The sequence below is a fragment of the Ursus maritimus genome, unplaced genomic scaffold (genome assembly GCF_017311325.1).
Source record: "Ursus maritimus isolate PB19 unplaced genomic scaffold, ASM1731132v1 scaffold_20, whole genome shotgun sequence".
In the NCBI taxonomy this organism is placed as follows: domain Eukaryota; kingdom Metazoa; phylum Chordata; class Mammalia; order Carnivora; family Ursidae; genus Ursus; species Ursus maritimus.
Window position 1 is genome coordinate 34,909,153 of NW_024424453.1, and position 19,592 is coordinate 34,928,744.

General features: G+C 40.6%; 1 long non-coding RNA gene across 1 annotated transcript; it reads right to left on the minus strand.

Moving 5' to 3' along the window:
- Window positions 1–1,001: 1,001 nt before the first annotated feature.
- Window positions 1,002–4,827, minus strand: LOC103679580. The gene is made up of 3 exons (XR_572978.2): window positions 4,588–4,827; window positions 3,202–3,257; window positions 1,002–1,139 (listed from the first exon to the last, which is right to left on the minus strand). It is a non-coding gene; the product is annotated as an uncharacterized LOC103679580 (long non-coding RNA).
- Between the last annotated feature and the right edge of the window lie 14,765 nt (window positions 4,828–19,592).

The window sequence follows — 19,592 nt, forward strand, 5'->3', positions numbered from 1 at the left end:
CTCAAAAGAGAGTTCTAGATTTTAAAAGCTGAATTTTAGAGTATATATTTTTTTAAAGATTTTATTTATTTATTTGACAGAGATAGAGACAGCCAGTGAGAGAGGCAACACGAGCAGGGGGAGTGGGAGAGGAAGAAGCAGGCCCCCAGGAGGGAGCCCCGTGCAGGGCTCGATCCCAGGACCCTGGCATCAGGCCCTGAGCCGAAGGCAGACGCTTAATGACTGAGCCACCCAGGCGCCCCTAGAGTATACTTTAATTGTCTAAATATATGCATTTCATTCTTCATGTGCATGAGTATAAAAACCTAAATTTTTCTCAGCTCCACTAATGAATAAAGTTTCCAAAAATGAGATATTTGCCCTTTGCTTTACTTTTAAAGAATAAACCAAATTTAAGTCTGTGTACAATCAGAGTTTAGAATATTTTCCAAACAACCACTTAGAACAAACTATACTAAGTAAGGAACTATCAGCCTTAACAGAAGCAATCCTGGCAAACAATTATTTTCATTGCAGCACTGACAATTATGTAAATGTGTCTGGAACAGCATTGGGCACCTAATTATGACACCTAATTATGCCAATTTATTTATACACCTCCTTGAACAACATTTTATTTATAACTTCCCCATTCATTCAAAGACCAGATAAAGTAAGAAGACATCATCCATAGATGATTGCCTAATCTTTGCAATATGAACACAGCTAATCTATATGAACCTGAACAGTCTAGGGTATGCCCTGCTCCTATGAGAGTTTGCTTTTTGCCCAATCAACTTTTGCATTTCAGAAGGTGAACAGAAGTGACTGGGTCTGGCTGAAGAACCGATAGCATTAGCTATCCTTGCAGACACGGCTAGCAGAGAGAGCTATCCCATCTTATCGTACTTAAGCAAAAAATCAACGTTGATAATTCCTTCTACTAAGGATGAGCAAATTATTCTATTCTAAACCACAAATAGAGCAAGAAATAAATATTACCACCATATCATAGAGTCATTTTCAACCATTTAGATGGCTCATTTCTTTTTTTCTCTCTCCTTTCCTTTCCTTTTCTCCTTTTCTCCTTTTCTTCTTTTCTTTTCTCTTCTCTTTTCTTTTTTTTCTTTTCTTTTCTTCCTAGAACCCAATGACATTTCCTGGAATTAAAATGCATTTCTTAACTTTGGTAGAAGAAAGTTGACATAATCTATCTCAGATCAGTTCCCTAGATGCAGACCTTGGGATAAGAATTATGGTGTTAAGAGTTTATTGGGGGAGTGCTCTCAACTTAAGTGAGTGAAGGAAGCATGGTACAGCAGGGGGAGGAACCAAGCAACGAGCTGACGCACGTGGAGGTCATCTGCAGCCTGACCCAATGTGGAGCCCTGGAGCATGAGCTGCACTACAGAGTTGGGCCCAGCTTGAGGCAAGGGAGCTGGGGTTTGGTATGCCAGGAGGATCTGGTCATCTGTCTAGCTCTGAGGGCAGTGGGGAGTGGGGGGGAGGGGGGCTGGATTGGTAGCCGCCCCAGCCAGAAGGTCCCCATTTGACCCAGGAAAATTCCCCTTAGCCTACACTCGAGAGGTACACCAAGAGGTCCAGATGAGACACAAATGGTAACCTTTACAGGACCCCAGCCAATGGGTGGCTGCCATATCACTTGGATTGTTTTAAGAAGTTTAAAGATTGCCCCTTATATCACTAGAACGGATTTCAGTTTCAGAAATGTGAAAATAAACCTCTAATTAACTTTTTTCTTATTCTTGACATGCTGGGGGGATGCTAAAAAAGGCCAAAAATATAGGCAATTCTAGACCTGTTTATCTATAAAGAGATTAGCAGAAATGTCATTTCTCAGTTCTAAGCCTCTCCAATTCTAAATGACTTTTGAAGGACTTTTTGCTTTTTGGAATGTCTGTCTTATTCTAAAATAGCTACTTTCCTCCTGCATATTGCAGAGTAGAGGAAACCCGGAGGGGCAGAAAGGGATCTACGCTGGTCTGAGGTTGCATCTCGACACTCGAGACTCAGTGTTCTCTGCAGACCAGCAGCATTACCTGGGAGATTGTTAGAAAGGCAGGCCCCAGTTCTAGACCCACCGAACCTTTTAACAAAGATCCGCAGGAGATTCACATACATATTAAAGTTTGAGAAGCCCTAAGAGGGAGGATCTTGTTGTAATAAACTGATAATAACCGGACAAGCGCTTCCAATTTTGGGAATTTTGGCTAGACAGGGAGTGGGGAAGGAACTGGTAGTTAAGAATCAAATCAATTAAAATCTCCCCAAACAGCGGAAATTGAACCATTTTCTGACCAGTTACATCTGCCTCGAGTGGCCCAAGCCTGAATCGCCCATTGTCATCTTAGCATTCAGCTGTGGAAAAATCTGTGTGAAATGTGAGCCTTTATAACCTATCGTATGCCCCTCCTGGTTCCTGTTTTGGCAAGTCAGCTGAGGTTTCTGACGGAGATAGTCACCAGCACCTACTACAACTTAGAAAACTTTCACGGGTTGCAGAAAGCAGGAAGCCGAACTGAGTTTTGACTGCCAACGAGGGAAGGAGTGAATCATTCTCATTCCATGGTTGCCAAATCATCAATCATTTTAAATTAATTCTCCTTCCCCCTGACACTTGGGAAGTACCAAAACACACTTGAGAAAATGTCCTGGAGAAAACCTAGGGTGTAAGAGCCGTTACTTGTAAGGGCTACCACCTCAAGAAGTTAATATTCCACACCCCTCGATCAAGCTGAGGACTGCCAATCACGCTGGAGCTCTTTACAGTATAGAACATTTGGCAGGATGCGTTGGAACTCTGTAGGCCCGAGGGCACCCATATATTCCACACAATTCTTTTCAAAATATTATCGACTTCGTAAAAGATGCAAATATGTGTGAGAGCTATAAATTCTCCTGTTTTAAATATCATGCTGTCCCTTTGGGAGAATCTTATGGGCACAGATAATTACTTCTATACGGGGAACAATAAATCACATTTTTTGATTCATATCTACACTCTTCTGGCAGGTCTCCAGCATAAATCACATGTAAATGAATGAAATGTTTTCTGAGTTTTACTAGCATAGATATACTATACCTCAAACTCAGAAAATATAAGTAAGATAAGGTAAGATAGAATATTTCTGCCCCACCCATCCCATTTCTGTCTGAAGTATGATATCGAAAACAATAGATTGGACCAACCTTCCACCTCACCTGAGAAAGATGCCCCCGAGCAGGAATTTTCACTGTTCAACAGCCTAGGACAAGATCTATTAGGGGTGGAAATGGATTATTAGAAGTTTTTAAAATTTCTAAAGTCCCCTTAAGTTTGGAGATAGGTCACACAGCAGACTTCATTGTGCAATGTCATGTAACAGATGTCTTTTATTCAATCGACAATCATTTATCGTGCCCCTACTAAATGGCTGGCACTTTGCTAGCTTTCCGAGGCATCCACAAAGGAGTAAGACCTTGTATCTGCTCTTAATGATATTAAAGTTTAATGGAGGAAACAAACAATCCAACCAATATACGATTTTAAGTCAAGCAGGTCTCTATTACATAAATGAACAAAGAACTGTGGATGTATAGAGGGGTAGCTCTCCTGCCACATCGGAGATGGCTTCCCAAAGAGGATGGTCATTAGGGGTCAGAACTGTCCAGGAGGACGAGGAGAATAAAAGCTTCCTAGACTAAAAGCAATATCTGAATCACACTAACGACAATAATAGCTAATATTTGTTGCAAATGTATCATGTGCTGGAGCCTGTTCGAGTACTTCCCATGTATTAGCTTATTTTAATCCTCACAACATCCATATAAAGTATTCAATATTATTAGCTACATTTAATACCTGAGTAATTTGAGGCCCATAGAGATCAATTTGTAAAAAAAAAAAAATTGCACTTATATTCATGGAAATACGTGAGATTCTTGTTTCCAAATACAACATCACGACCAGTCTGGTGGGACCAGCTTCGGTGTGGAGGTGTGCTGGGAGACAAGAGTGGAGAGGTGCAGTGGGCAAGATCATGAGGGACCCTGTCATCATGCTAAGTAGCGCGGCTTTTATCCTGTCCAAGATGGGGGCATCATAAGGTTTTGAAGCACAGGAATGTCATATAAAATTAGTTTTTCAATTAAAAAAAAAAAAAGTTAGTGACCACACAGAGAATGACCTGGGAAAGAGTCAGACTTGCTGCATTGTGTCAGGGGATGACTTGTATAGCTAGGACTGAAAAATCACAAATGTCAGAACTAACCGTAGTGAAATCGAGGGAGAAGAGGTATTTCTGAGGCAGGATGGGCAGGTGTTAAGGACTCACTGATTGGTGGGTTCTTTGATTTACACAAAGAGGTTCAAGACCACTTGAAAATGTCTAGACTGGGTCTCCCAATTAGATTTCTGGATTGGGTAGCTGTGCTTCCCCAAGGAGATAAATGCTACTAAATGAGGAGCCTGTTTTAGGGGGAGTCTGAAGCTTTTGTACGTCTAGAGTTGTTGAAGTTGAGACAATTTGGGGATATCCAGTGGAACACACACACACACACACACAGAGATAGATTTGGCAGTTGAATATTGGATATTCAATCACTCACCTAGCCAGTCATTCAGTTAAGAACACTGGTGCAGGAGCTAAATGCTTCACGTAGCAAGAATCCTAAATAAACCAACAAGTATTTGTCGAATGAATGTCGAAATTATGTCAGCAAGAAAAAGATGAAAGTTCCATGGTTGAGGTAGGCTGTAATCCACATCGCCACAGCTCTCCTTGGTATTCTAGGAAAAATATTGTTGTCCAAATCTGAAATGTTGATTGATGAGGTGGTAAAATTTGTTGCTCCTCTTTTCATCATTTTTCACATTTTTCAGGCTGGGGGCAAGGTAAGCTGGAAAACATTCGCTTTCATCCAATGGCTATAAAAAGGATATTCAGAAGGATACAGAAATTAATTTACAGTCACTCTAAGTTTGATATATACCTTTAAACTAATGACTATGTTGGAAAACCTGCTTCATCATCTGTGATTGTTTTTGAAGTTTCTTGAGATCTACCTTTGTTTTATTATAAAAGTCACAGCCAGATCCCAGTGCTTCATTTCTTCCGAAGCAAGGAATGGAAAGTGGCCAGGGACCAAATTTTGCCATTCGACAAATATGTATTTCATGAAAGATTTTGTAAGGAAAGACCTCTGCAGATTTTTAAGAGTTTACTGGCTCTTTGGAGACCCTAAAGATGGGTAAATCTCATGATAAAAGCTATTAAGTTTTTAAGAATGCATTCACTTATACTAAACACAGTTGTGGCTTGGAGGCAAGGCTTACTTGTATTATGCTTTCCGCTATTGTCAAATATTAATTGAATATCACACACCCACGCAGCCCAATAGAAATGAAAACTCAGTATTTTAATGCAAGGTTCTCTTCTCCCTTTTGTCATTCCTCCACCTCAGGGCCCGCAAAGCAAATCTCTGGGAGACAGAGCTCTTCCAACAGTGTGGCTGACTACTCCAACGGTGAGAATAAGGCTCGGAAGAAATTCAAAGGTTAAAGAGGAGGAAGCAAACGGAGCAGTGGAGAAACTGATTCAACTCAAGGCCAGCATTTAAAAAAAAACAACAGAAAGAAACTCTTAAGGCCAAAAAACTCTTCCGGATGGAAGGAATGTCCAAATCTCACTACAAGGCAGAAAACCGTCTACTAAAACAAACGGCATAAGTATATGTATTCAAGCGAATATGAAAAAGACAAAGAGGAGATAACTTGCTTCAGCTGGATATTTAAAGAAATCTACTCCCTGCTGAACTGCTGAAAGAAAAAAGAATGTGCTCTCTTTAAGGAGAAAAATATTCTTGTAAGGAATATGCTTACTAGTTTCCCTCTTGACTCCGTTTTAGCATTATTCCTGCAGACTCGGTTTCTGGTCAGCATCTATGGGAAGAGGGTCTTGCTGTTTGGATTTTTGTCTTAGCACAAAGAACAAAGGTTTTGAATTAGCCCTTGTGAGACGGACATTCGTACTCTGTCTCTTTCTCTCTGTGTCGTCTTGGATAAATGTCTCTGACTCTTTAAGCCTCAGCTTTCTCATCAAATGAAAAAAGTAAGCCTCGCAGACTTTCTGAAGCTTAAACGCGAACGGCGGGGAGAAGGGACACTCGGTCTCATCAGATTCAGTTTTGAAAATGTTTAAGTTATCTCAAGCACGGATCCTGGACCACCCAGAACCCAAAAAGCTGGTGTCAAGGCTTTTCCCAGCAAGCAGTTTGCAGCAGCCTCGGCTGGGAACACTGGAGGGCTAACTGGAGAAGAAAGACACCTCTTTCTGCTCCAAATAAGTTGTGCTAAATTAAGCCAGACTGGAAACTGACGAAACAGGGTTCTTCTTTGGGTCATCCATGCCACAGTTTTCACTCGGAAAGGTAACAAGATAGAGTGTGCATGACAGCACTTGGAAAGTGATAGCTCTGTCTTAACACGTGACATTGTTATGATTTCTAAAGCCTCCAGAGCTAGGTATGCACGCAGCCTGCTATGCTGGCTTTGGGCAGTGTGCGTCTCTTAAATGCAGGTCAAATGCCTGAACCCCTACTTGACTCGAACTACCGAAGCTTCCATTATCCTCTTCATTGATCCGGAGAGGCAAGCACAAATAAAACCCAAACGACTGTCTCCAACAACAAGGAATCTTTAAATGTGCATCATTTGGCAGTGGCATTATCTTAAGACGATTATCCAGTGTATAAATGTTTATTGCTTGCTTTAAGATGCACAATGTAAGATTAACAATCATGGTGTTTTTTGTATAAATGCAATATTTCTGCTATTGTGTTTGTGGAATTCAGCTAGATAATAATTGATTCCGTGACAGGGATTGGCTAATTTGCCAACAGTATAGTATAAAACACATTTATACAGTCAATTACACCCAAGTGCATGGCCTATTTGCTTTATAATTTCATAAACTTGCCAGCAATTTAAATAAAAAAGTTCCATTAAATTATCATATCATGTGATGGAATGATATTGCCAAGTATATTAAACCATGTGTGTTCAGCCAGAATTAATTAAATATTATTACTTTTTTCTTATTAACACATTGAACTTACCCTTCCTACTCTCTACTCGAAATAGAAGCCTATTAGTGAACAAAGTAAACTTAAGGGCAAAGTTTAAACATTTTCCTGAGGGTGTTTCATTAAGAACCCTGGTTCTTTTGTTTAAACATTTGCTCTTGGTAAATGTACTTGTATTGTGAAAATATTTTATGTTCTTAGATATGAATACGGAAAAGTTTAAAGAATACCTTTACTTGAATTATTCAGGTATTCAAAAAGGGAACATTTATGTCTTCAGCTTAGGAAAATCATGATATAAACCGTTTCAGTCTTACTTGTTTATGATGCTATTATTATTTGTGACTCCATGAATCTATCTCATCTTAGTAAGGGAAAGATACAAGTCTGGATAGTTTAGCAATTCAAAACTGAATAAAATACAATACTTCCAATACAGAAGATACCTCTTTCATATGAAATAAATTAACCAGGCCTTCTCAAGGGACTCATAGTTCAATAAATCCACAGTGAACAATAAGAATTAAACCCTTAATATTAAAGCCCTTGTTTTATTTTATGAAAAGCAAAATAGAGGTGAACTTCTCCCTGACATATACTAATTACACTGATCAGATGCTCACGGTTACACACACACTGACTTTTACTCTCACTTTTGGTTTTTTGTCCATATCATAATGCACCTGGTTGCCCCACACTTACACCCATTTGGAATCAAAAGGGTTTTTTTTGTTCTGTTTTGGTTTTTTTCCCCTTCTTTTTCTCCCCCTTGCTTTTTTATTCAGTGTCCTGGCTTTTATTTCTAAATAGCGTATGCTATTTGTTTCATTTGATAGACAGAAACATAGTTTTGTTTTCTCTTATGAAACAAAACACGCTTATCAGTCAGAAGCAGACTATGGCCATCAAAAGGCAGAGGGAGATTAGCTAGAAGTATAGCAAGGGCTCATACAGTGGCAGGTGGCTAGGGGAGGTGGTTTAACAAATGGACAAGAACTAGGAATGTTCCAAGATCTGGGCAGCGACACCCCACCCAGCAAGGGTCACACTGTGGGACTGGTTGGGTTCCATGCCCCCCTCTGCCTCTACAATGAACCTTACAGCTAACTCCTCCCGTGCCGTTGAGTCACTCTCTTTAGCATCAAGTCTTGGAGAAAGAATGTCATGTGTGTGCTTTATAGCCCTGGGTGGAAAGAGAGAGGGTCTAGCTGCCTTGACACCCTTGTCGGGGTGGGCACGGTGCTTAGCCAAGAGGCACACGACAGGGACTTCCTTCCCAAAGAAGATGAAGGTGAAAAGAGAAAAGTGAGTGTCTGAGTGCTGGAACACAACCCTAAAATAATAAACAAATAATACAGACAATTCTTGAACGAGACCAGCCGATTGCAAAGACGTTACACAATACAGAAGTAAATAAAATTAAAAAGCAGAAATGCCCTCATAATGGGACTATCAGAGATTAACAATTTGAGTGGTTTAGTTCATGTCTCTCTGGGCTTTTGTATTTACATATATAAATATATCTTACTGTATCATATTATCTATATTATTCTACAACTGTATTTAAACTTTAAATACTAAATATACACCCTTTTCATTTTCATTTATATAGAGATTGATCCAATCCATTTTTTTTTAAGATTCTTTATTTATTTATTTGACAGAGACAGAGACAGCCAGCGAGAGAGGGAACACAAGCAGGGGGAGTGGGAGAGGAAGAAGCAGGTTCCCAGGGGAGGAGCCCGATGTGGGGCTCGATCCCGGAACACCGGGATCAGGCCCTGAACCGAAGGCAGACGCCTAATGACTGCGCTACCCAGGCGTCCCTGATCCAATCCGTTTTTATGGCTTCCTAGTATTCCATTGCTTGGGTTTTCATAATTTACTCAACGATTTTTGATTGCTGGGTACTGAGACTAGTTTTTGTTTCCCCACGATTACAAACATCTTGTACATTCATCTCTGCCTTCTCCAATTATTTCCTTAGGAATAATTCTCACAAGTGGAACTTTTAGGGCAAAGGACATTCTCATTTGAGAGATCTTGCCAATTTGCCCTCCAGAAACACAGTGACAATTTACACTCCCACAAACAGTATGTGAGATACAATCATCAATATCATCAACTTCTTCATCATTTTTCCTTCTTAATCACCAGAAAGGTGTGAAAAAAAACCCTACACTTACACATAAAGATTTATAATTACTAGCACTTACCTTAATAAGACAGTGCTTAGAATTAGGTAAGCATAACTTAAACAGTCTCCACAGACTCAGCAGAAAAAAAATTATTGCAGATATTTAATCATTACAGACAAAAGAACCTACCTTGAATAACAGTGTAGACAGGAGTCTTTAACAGACTATATATTTTAGCGTGCTTCCTGTGCACTTTGTTAAACACACTGTTACTTATTTGATGTAGGTGACTTTAAATTTATATAATTGTACACATCAAAGCTATGAGTCAGCCAGAATTCTGCTTATCTGTGGTGGGTAATATAGATAAAGAGACTTGGCCAAGAGAATTTGCGTTTGGACCATCATCTTTTTCCTTTGACATGGTTACTGAAAGTCCAACTTGCTTCAATAATCACTTAGAAAAAAATCTTACATGTATGGAATCTTTGTCCTTGAAGTTTCTTTGATGCTTATCTTAAAAATGTACAGCATTTCCAAAGCATTCCAGAACTCAGTGAAACTCTTGACAAGAGGAGACTGTGTTAATGCCAAACCCGAAAATGTGAAGATTTTGCTTATTCGAATGAGCGGTGGTTTTGAATAAGGCAAAATCTATAATCTTAGTAAATATTACACACTATTATTAAAGAAGCAAAAAGGAATTGTGCTGGAGTTAATTAAGGCTTTAAGAAATGCCTGCTTTTATTGGCAAAAAATTTTTTTTGTTGCAACAAGAAAACTAAAAATTAAGAGGATGGTTGGCAGCAATATTGATATGCTAATGGATAAACATGCTAATTTAGAAAAAACTAATCAGCAAAGACATTACTAATGGAAATGTACAGGAAAATGGCTAATGCTGTATGCAAACCTGGTATCTACAAAATTAAGAAGAAACCAGTTTTGTTTTCATAATTGTAACTTGAAAGTCGAGTCTTCTCTAACTAAGCTTTGCTATAGGAGGATACAGACAAACTTGCTGGGTGCTGGGGGAGCTGATTCACGCACATGCAGACACATATACAAAATGTGTATATATATGTTTATAATTATTATTATTATATCCACTTACACCCAGTAGGGACTAAGGCTTCTATTCTCCCAGTCTCATGGGGTCTAGGTGGCAACCTTTTTACAAGAAAAGCAGGGAGTGACTGATTAGGTAAAACAGCCTCTGATTTGGATGGGCATGAAGTGGTAACTCCATTGACAGAATTAACCTGATAAATATAATCCTATTCTGCAAACAAACGTATATCTTCTGCACAACTCCTTTCCCTTGTTTTGCCCTCTAAACTTAAAAATAGGCATGTAAATACCTACAGGCCTCAGGCTAATAATTTAGGAGAGTGAAGTGGTCCAGGTGTAAGACATTAAGGAGTGGTAGGGATTGGGGCAAACTAGAGAACTAAGGTTAGGGGGCAGATAATGTTCAGTGGGAAAATTCCGGGCCAGAAGGAGCCCCTGGTGTTACCAGATCTTCTGATTTTATGAGATAAACTGGAAATACGAACTTTTAAATGAAATCTCCCCAAATTGAAAAATGCAAAAATCAGTCCATTCAGATTTAAAGCCACTTGATTGTACATTTTTCTCCTCCCATCCTCATCTTCCTTGGTTGATATCTAAGTTTCAGGGATATGGGAAGTGTCATGACATCGAGGAAGGATTCTCATCCTAGTGTCAGGTCCTGTCCTCTCTGGAATCTGTGGACACGCAAAATTGCATCTAGTTCTCAGGGATGGCCAGCCCTCCTTGTTGTCAAAGAGGTCCACAGAAGTGCCCCTTTCCAGCGAGCTTCTAGGCATTTAATCCATTTTGCTTCATTTCTGACTTTTCTCTCACCAGCCTGCGTTATCTAGTTTGGGCTGGTGGCAATCACTTATTCTGACTGATTATATATCCTTTTGTGTCTCTAACTTTGGGTCAGGCTCCTGGAATCCGGTGCTTAAACGATACATGCTCTTGCTACTCAAAAGTGCTGATTTTCTCAAAACTATTACCTGTTTGCCTTGGAATTGCAGCACCTTTTTAGAAGTTCATGAGTTTAATATTGTCAATTTTTTTTCAATTTTTGCGGTAGCAACCATGCCCCAAAGACAATGGAGGTCAGTGCTTTAGAAGTTATTTTGGGAGATGATATTGATTGCTACATAAAAATACTATCCTAGACTCATTAGCTATCATTATAATAATTTTATTCTTCCTTAGACATTCATACATCATATTGATCATTGATAGTTACTTCTAAGTTTAATGAAAGAAGGGCAACTTGGTTCAAATAAACGCATTATTAAAGATGAGAACAGAAATGAAAATAAGAACCCAATTAGTAAACACAGAGCACGCCCCTCTGTGATATCTGTACATTAGGTTTTACTCCATTTTATAGATTGACCGCACCCATTAAAGGCCTCATTTAGAGTGTAGAGTTACTTGGGGGGTACATCCCAAAACTGTGTCTTCCAGTATAAAGAATATAGTTCCACCCTGATGACCTACTGAGAGTTACATTTTACTCGTCACCTCCAACTTTAAACATTAATACCTCTGAATAAAGTCATTGTTACCTTTTGTCATTGAGGGGCGCCAATAACGGTCTTCAAGGCAACAGCCAGTAATTGGAAGTACTTTCATTGCTCCTTTCATTGGGTGGAGGGAGATTGTTATTACTCAGGGTGAAACTTACCTTTCTTTAGGTCAGAATTCTTGCCTGCGGCTTCTCTCACAACTGGCAGTAGCTTTGGGATTTCTCAGAACTAAAACAGGATTTGCCCCTAAGAAATTAGAGCCAAAGTAACTTGGGGCGGTAAAAAGTAGTAGGAAAGAAAGAATCTACAGAAACACCTTGAGCTCTTAGCTTGGGTTCCTTTGAAAGCAGAGGCAAAAGAAAGAATTGGATATAGGTCATTTATTTGGGAAGTGATCCCAGGCAGCAGAAATGAGGGAACAGGGAGAGTAAGATGGGCCATAGCACAAGTGATAAACTGTGCGTTACCAAGCTGGTTATTGCGGTGAGCAACTGGGGCTCAGGCCAGCCGGGGACTTGTGAGGAAATGTATAGAAAGTTCATCAGAATCGTCCCTCCAAGGACCAGAGGCCTGGGCAAATATCCACGAACACCCACTTCCCATTAGTGGAGGGCTATTCAGAGGGGTGTTAACCCCCCACTCCTCGGGGCCATCTGCATGCCTTCTGAGCAGACTTTCTTAGCTTCAGGTAAAGCCCAAGGACAGAAAAATAGAGAGGTGCTGAGCTGGCTGCCTGAGGTGGACTGTCACGGGCATGCACAACCCCCCCCCCCCCCCCCCCCCCCACCCCCCCCCCCCCCCCCCCCGCAACGGCTGTATGGACTGAGAATTGAGCTGAGGGCATATGACACAGTATACCAGAAACATCTGTTGAAAGCACCCCATAGTTCTTGGACCTTTCCCTTATGGAATGATAGTTTGTGGTACGTGGATAAAGTGACAAAGGGAGGGACATGAAGACAGACTCCCCATCCTCTAGTACCCGACTCCATGTCACTTTCAACACTGTAGTCGCAAGCCACCTCATATTCAGATGACACAATGGCCTCCCTTTTGTTACTACTTTTCTTATTACTGTGTCACACCAGATGTAAAATCGTCTCTGATCCCCCAACCCGAACAAGAAAGTTAAGATGACTTCTCAGAAGGCAGTCAGTTTCCAAATCTTGATCTGGTAGCCCTTCATATCTCAAAAACCCTTCCTTGTTCTTCCCCCATAGCCTTCGGCACCAGACATGGATGTCTCCTCTCATCCATCCCCCTTTATCATATGCCTTTTACCGTGACTCTAGTCCCTGCACTGCAATGCCCAGCAGGAAGCCTAGAGCCTGACCCATCGTGGCACTCACTGTGGCACATGCCAGACTGTTCTGTCTCTGTGCCTTCTGCTATCTCCTTTGCATTTTCTTTTTCCTGACAAAGCCTTTGCTAGGACCTGGAGGGGGAAAGTGAAAACAAAGTAAGTATCATGATAAGTGGATAAAAACATGGGCCTTAGAGTCTAGTGTGTGGCTAATTATGACCTCCCTTATCACTAATTGGGTGACAGCTTTTAAGATTTTAAGCCTCAGTTTCCACATCTGTACAATGGGGATGATCACAGTATACAAAATTTCATGCAGCACTTTCAGCAAGATTAAATGAGATATGCATATGGAGTGCTAAGAAGAGCACCTGCAGAAAGAAAGATCTCATTTTATTTTATTTAGTTTTTTAATATTTTTTTATATTATGTTAGTCACCGTACAGTACATCCCTGGTTTTTGATGTAAAGTTCGATGACTCATTAGTTGCGTATAACACCCAGTGCACCATGCAATACGTGCCCTCCTTACTACCCATCACCGGTCTATCCCATTCCCCCACCCCCCTCCCCTCTGAAGCCCGCAGTTTGTTTCTCAGAGTCCATAGTCTCTCGTGCTTCATTCCCCCTTCTGAGGGGGGGTAATCAGAAGGGGGAAAGTAAGATCTCATTTCAGAGCCCTGTGATGCTAACTGGAAAAAGCCCTGAGCTTTAGGAACCAGACTGGTTGGTGGTAGATAAGCTGTTCCATGGGAAAACTGACAAGGGCATCCACCTCCACACAGGCTCCCCCAGGGATTCTGAGGTAAAGCCCCATTTTATTCTGGAAGGAGATCTGGATTTTCTTTATAAGGGCCTGTATAACAGCTTGACTAAGAGACCCAGCACTCTAGACCACCCAGTATGGCACAAAGAGTTTTAAAATGGACAATTTTCAGAGATGTTGTTACCAGTTATCAGCCTCACACATAAAGAAATCGCTAAAAGGCCCATGGAAGTGCTAGTCACGGCCGAAAAAGGTTTTTCACAAAGATGCTCTCATTTGACCCCCGTGAAGCCTCTGTGACGTATTGTTTCTATGATTATTCCTATTTTACGGAGGGAAAAAATGGCAGTGCAGAGTAATGTGATAATTGAACAAGGACACAGAGCTAGTCCAAACTAAATCTGGGATTCAAACCTGGGTGTTTGGATCTGGAAACCTTTGCTGTTGTCATTTCCCTATAGAAACCTGACTAATAATGTGAATTTGTAAAGTTATCGTTCTATTTCAGAGTCAAATTGATCAGCAGGCGGATTAACTGGTGTGCATGAAGCACTCCAAGGGAAATCGGATAGCAATGCTAGTCCTGAAATACGCATTTGTCAGTCTGACACTTTCTGATGATTTACGTTTTTACACCTGAATTTAGCACAACTTTGGACCCTAAGGACACGGAGGTCAATAAGACATTCAAAGGCCTATCGGGACCATCAGCGGGTTGAATCCAGCTCTGGGAAGCTCGTCCTGGTACAGGATGCACAGTTTACACAGTGGTCCTAACGGTACTGGCTACTAGCTACTAGCTGTTTGCAAATGCATTTCCAGGTGCTAATACTTCATCCCGTCATCTCCTGCTGGCTCGATGTTGTGTTGCCCTAGACGTGCTTTTCTCTACATGTTGTCCCCTTGAAGTTGATGTCAACCAGAATGTTCCTTATCATCATCTAGAGATGGAAGACGGAATTGACAACCAGTCGTACATTTTCTTAGACAGCTTTGGCCTTGAAATTTCCTTCTCCAGAAGCTCCCTTAGGCATTGCTTTCACTCATGGTAAAATACACCTCCCGCTGATCAAAAGACTGGAAAGTTCAGGGACTGGGAGTAGAAAGAACATCTGGAAATCTTTTCATTCCTCCCTCCTTCTTTCTCGCCTTCCCTCTTCCCACCTCCCCGTACTTCCCCTCCCTCGCGTGCTCCATTCCATGCGATCCCACTCCAGTCCAGTCTAGTCTGTCTTTTCTTCCCTCCCTTTTCCTCCCTGCTCCCCTTCTCATCTCTCCCTCTCTCTGTCTCTCTCCCTCTAACACAAGCAGGAGCACAGGCACACACACACACACACACACACACACACACACACACACCCTTAACTTCTCCTTCGACATCTCGGAGCAAACTTGCTGGAAGTGCTTAAGGCTAAATCAAAAGTGAATAAATGTTTCTTTTACTGGGAACTTTAACTTTTTCTTTGAAGTTTAATTTAGTTCCTGAATGTTAAAGACGATATATTTGATATCTGTAAATCTGTCTGTACTCGTCTGTGCATGTGAATATATATACATGAGCAAAATGAAAAAAAGAAAAAATCTCCCAAACTTCTGCTTTGACTGCAAGATTAGAGGTTCTAACTTCTTGATTATTCCTTAACAAGAACATTTTAGAGAAATCAGTATCTTTTGTCCTCATTCCATATAGATTACTGCAGTTTGCAGACAGCCCTTTTTGCATATTATGTAAATAGAAAGTTACATTAACAACACTGTAGGTAATGTAGGAACATTTTTTTTAATTTCTCTTTTTTTCTTGTAGAAAGAGCTTCTGATTAAGAGCTGTGAATGCTGTTCATCTTTAATTCCATGCTGACTCCCCAAGTGCTGTCTAGGATGCCTCAAATACTTTTTGTAAAACCATCAGGGCTGCCATTTGCATTCAGCACTAGCAGCCTAAAAGATCACAACTCGGCCCAATGGAAGACCACAGACTTTCTGAACGTATCCTGCTGAGTTACCTAGGTGAGGGCCACAGTGCAGTGCTGTCGGGGGTGGGCTGTAAAAATAAAATCTAGTATCCAAAGGTAGCATTTTTATAAGCGTGTTGGGAAGCTGAGAGGCGGTGGGAGGAAGCAGACTTTGAGAGCACTTCAGAGCTGGATAAATAAGCTCTAACTTCAACAGAGAACAGGAGGGAGTGGGAGAGGGAAAGAGCGCCTTGATGCTCTTTACTGGGTGTGTCAAGTTATATGTACATAAATAGAGTCAGTGCTTTTGTCCATGCATGCTGTGAATTTTGCAAAATATTAGACTAATGAAACGCTATGGGATAGCTTGGTGGATGATTACATTTAATAGGTACACAGAGAGACACCTAAAGGCATTAGAAAACTCACCCCCAAGGACAATGCAACAATAGTTACAAAAAGCTTCACTTTAGAGAGTTGACCTTCATTCTTAGTGGAAACAAAATATTCAGCTTGCAAAGGAAATTGGTAGCCCTGGCCCCTGACTCACCATAAGCTGGAGAGATGTGGTCCCACCCCAGTTCTGGCTTTCTCAAGGTCCCCAAAACACTATGGAAGTGAATGATCCACCAGCTTTCCTAAGAATGTGACTTCTGCCTTAATGCAGAGAAGAAAGGTGCTCTGTTGAGCACAGTCTAAGTGTCTGATTATAATTCATATAGCTACAAAAATTATATGGTTCTATCAGTTTACAAGACGGCCTCACCTTAAGAAGTTAGTAAAATTTCTCTCCTTGAGCGAATAGAGTTTATAATGTTTCTATACTATCAGCATTGAATGGATTCCTCCATGCTCTTTTTGGAAATGTTTGTTGTGATAGCATGTGACACAATTTACTTATTATTGTGGCAGTAGAAATTTAATGTGATTGAAAGCCATCAAAAGGCATAGCATCTGAATGTCAAACATGACTTGTATCTGTAATTCCAGGCAACGAGTTGGATGCCTGTTGACTTTCTTCCTCATCCACATGGTTTTTTTTTCCCTTTCCACTAAGTGGCACTGTGTTATTTGCATTTTTCTGTTCAGGTCAAAATATCCGAACATTTGGAATGCTGGTATGAAAACCAGTTTAAAGCTTTGCTGTAAATTTCTGCTAAATAGGTTGGATGGAAAAAAAAAATAAGCAGCAATTAAATTTTTATAAGAAAAAACTCCCATGAAGCTTACTCTTTTCTGTATTTAACTCTTTCCCACTTTTTCTTTCCAGCTCCATTAGCCTCCAAATAAGCACACCATATTATATATGTCGAAGGAAGTTTTATTTAGACTTATAAGGGCTGATCTATTCCCATACTGTTTAAATTAATGTTCAAAAAAGAATTCAAACCACATTCTAACATTTGGACTATGTAAGAAGGAAACAGATTTTTCGGGGAAAAAAAAAGATGTTGTTTTAGCTAGGCAGAATGGGCTGTAGGAACATAGACACGTGCAGACGGATTTCTAAATGTGTGTATTATCTGATAAGATCTGGGCTGCTCGTGTGTCAATTCAGAAAGTCAATGAGCGCGGGAGCAGAATTACTTTCCTTCCATCCTTCTTGCCTTCCATCCTTCCTTCCTTTCTTCCTTCTTCCTTTTCATTTCCTTCTCTTCTTTATTTTACCTTTTTCCCTCCTCCACCGCTTCCTTTTCTTCTTCTAACAGCTTGGGATTTACTTTTATCTCAGCCACCTGCAGCCTCAGGCTTGGAAACACTTTGGTTCTTCACCTAACCGGTTACTTTTCAGACCAAATTAGCTCCAGAAATGCAGGGTGACTTTGAATAAAGAAACTAGAGTCTCTTGAAATAGAATGGCCTCGATTTGCATCAGAGTAACATTTTGAGAATTAAGTTCTGATCACTCTCTCCAAATTCAGCACACCACTGACAGACAGAATGCTTTGTTAGGCTGGCGTCTACACAATCATCCCCAGGCAGAGAATAGTCATGGAAAAAAACATAGTCACTGACTTTGTGTGTGAGTGGCCACCTTTAGTTTTCAATACAATAGATTTTTTCAGTTTCTCAAGTGCAGCAAAAACACTGCCAGATAAAGAGCATAAATGCAACCTTGGAAAGGGTTGTGAGGCCAAAATTCTATGCGTATGTGTACTGGTATGTGTGTGTGCGCGCGAGCGCGTGTGTGTGTGAGCGCGTGCGCACACGCACACACGGAGCCAGTTCTGGTTGAAACTAATGAATTACATTTCAATTAGCCAGCTTTTAGCAGCAGTTACTTTCTTTGGTGTGTTGGCTTCTATTTGTAGCACGTATGGTAATATATTTTTTCTCATAAACGAGGTGTATTTTTTAATCAGAAAAAGAAAAGAAATTAGTGAGCCAGAAAAATGTCAAAGTCTACGCTTTAAAAAAAATATATATATATATATACATATATATATATGTATATATATATATATATCACCTTCTAGAGAATAGCACCGCTCTCTCCTCCATGTGCAAAATATTATACACTTGCCTTTGAAATTAGCTAACATTCAAGAGGGGAATGGATTTATAGATATCCTCAAGCAAATGGATTACAGGGAACCTGGAACGGCAGTGAAACCAGCACCATTACCAAGGAGCGAGGAAGACTGTCCCGATGCTGTCACAGGAGGACAAAGGCTGGCGAGGTGGTGGAGACCTGGCATGCAGTCCTTGGCACGTGAGTCCCTTGGGATGATCCTCAAATAGAAAGTACTGTATTGGGATGCTTTAATTTCCTTACAATAGACTTATGAAGGTTCACAGGCCATTAAGGAATCTGAAACAGCCGATGTAGCCTATTTCATCTTGTTCAAACTAGCTTTTCCCAAACGTGTTTCACCTGGCACCACTTTTTTGCACACCACATGTACTGCAGTCCCAGCGAACTAGTTTAACAGTCAGGATAGGCTAGGTTATGCTGAGGTAACAAAGAGCCTTGCAAATGTCAATGGTTTATTTCAACACACATTGACTGCCTGCTCATGATCCATGCCCAGCATGTTCTTAAGGATCAGCAGGAGTGTTGTGTTCATTATAGTTACTCATGGACCAAACCTGAAGAGCTAGCATATAAAGTGGGCCAGTTGCCATGCTAGAGGAAAAAAGAGAAAGCTCTGCAAAGTCTCCTACATATATCAGCCATTAAATGCCCTGGGTCAGAGGTGACTCGCAGCCCTTCTGATCACAGTTGATTGTGCAGAACTAGTCAGATGGCTCTGTGCAAACACAAAGAGGCAGGAAATATAATTTTAACATGTGCCCAAAAGGCAGAGTTCCTAAAATAATCCGGACTAGCACTAATAAGTACAATATTTAGTATTTTTCAGAATATATCTGAAGACTTTCTGGACAACTTATGTCTTTTAGAGGCTCCAAATCTCATTGTGCTTTTTTTCCAAGATTAATAAGAGTTGCACCTGGAAGAAAGGGAGGAGAGATTACAAGACAGTAGTACATTGGAAGTACTTCAATTATGTGAGAAACACCTTTTACATTTGAGCTTCACAACCACGGAGTTATAGGAGTAGGTCACAGATTATGATAAGCATTGTTTCCTTTTGAGAACATTGAGACGAGGTAATGGCCTTTGTGAGTTGACAAAGCATTCAAATGGTCTTCGAAAATCAGAAGGAAATGTTGGGATATGGGAAATGTGAACAGGTTCAAAATCTGAGACAGCTGGACCAGCAAGCATTATCACCCACCACAGTTTAGTTTTATTCTGAACTCTACCAGACTTGTCCAGGACTTGTCCAAGTGCTG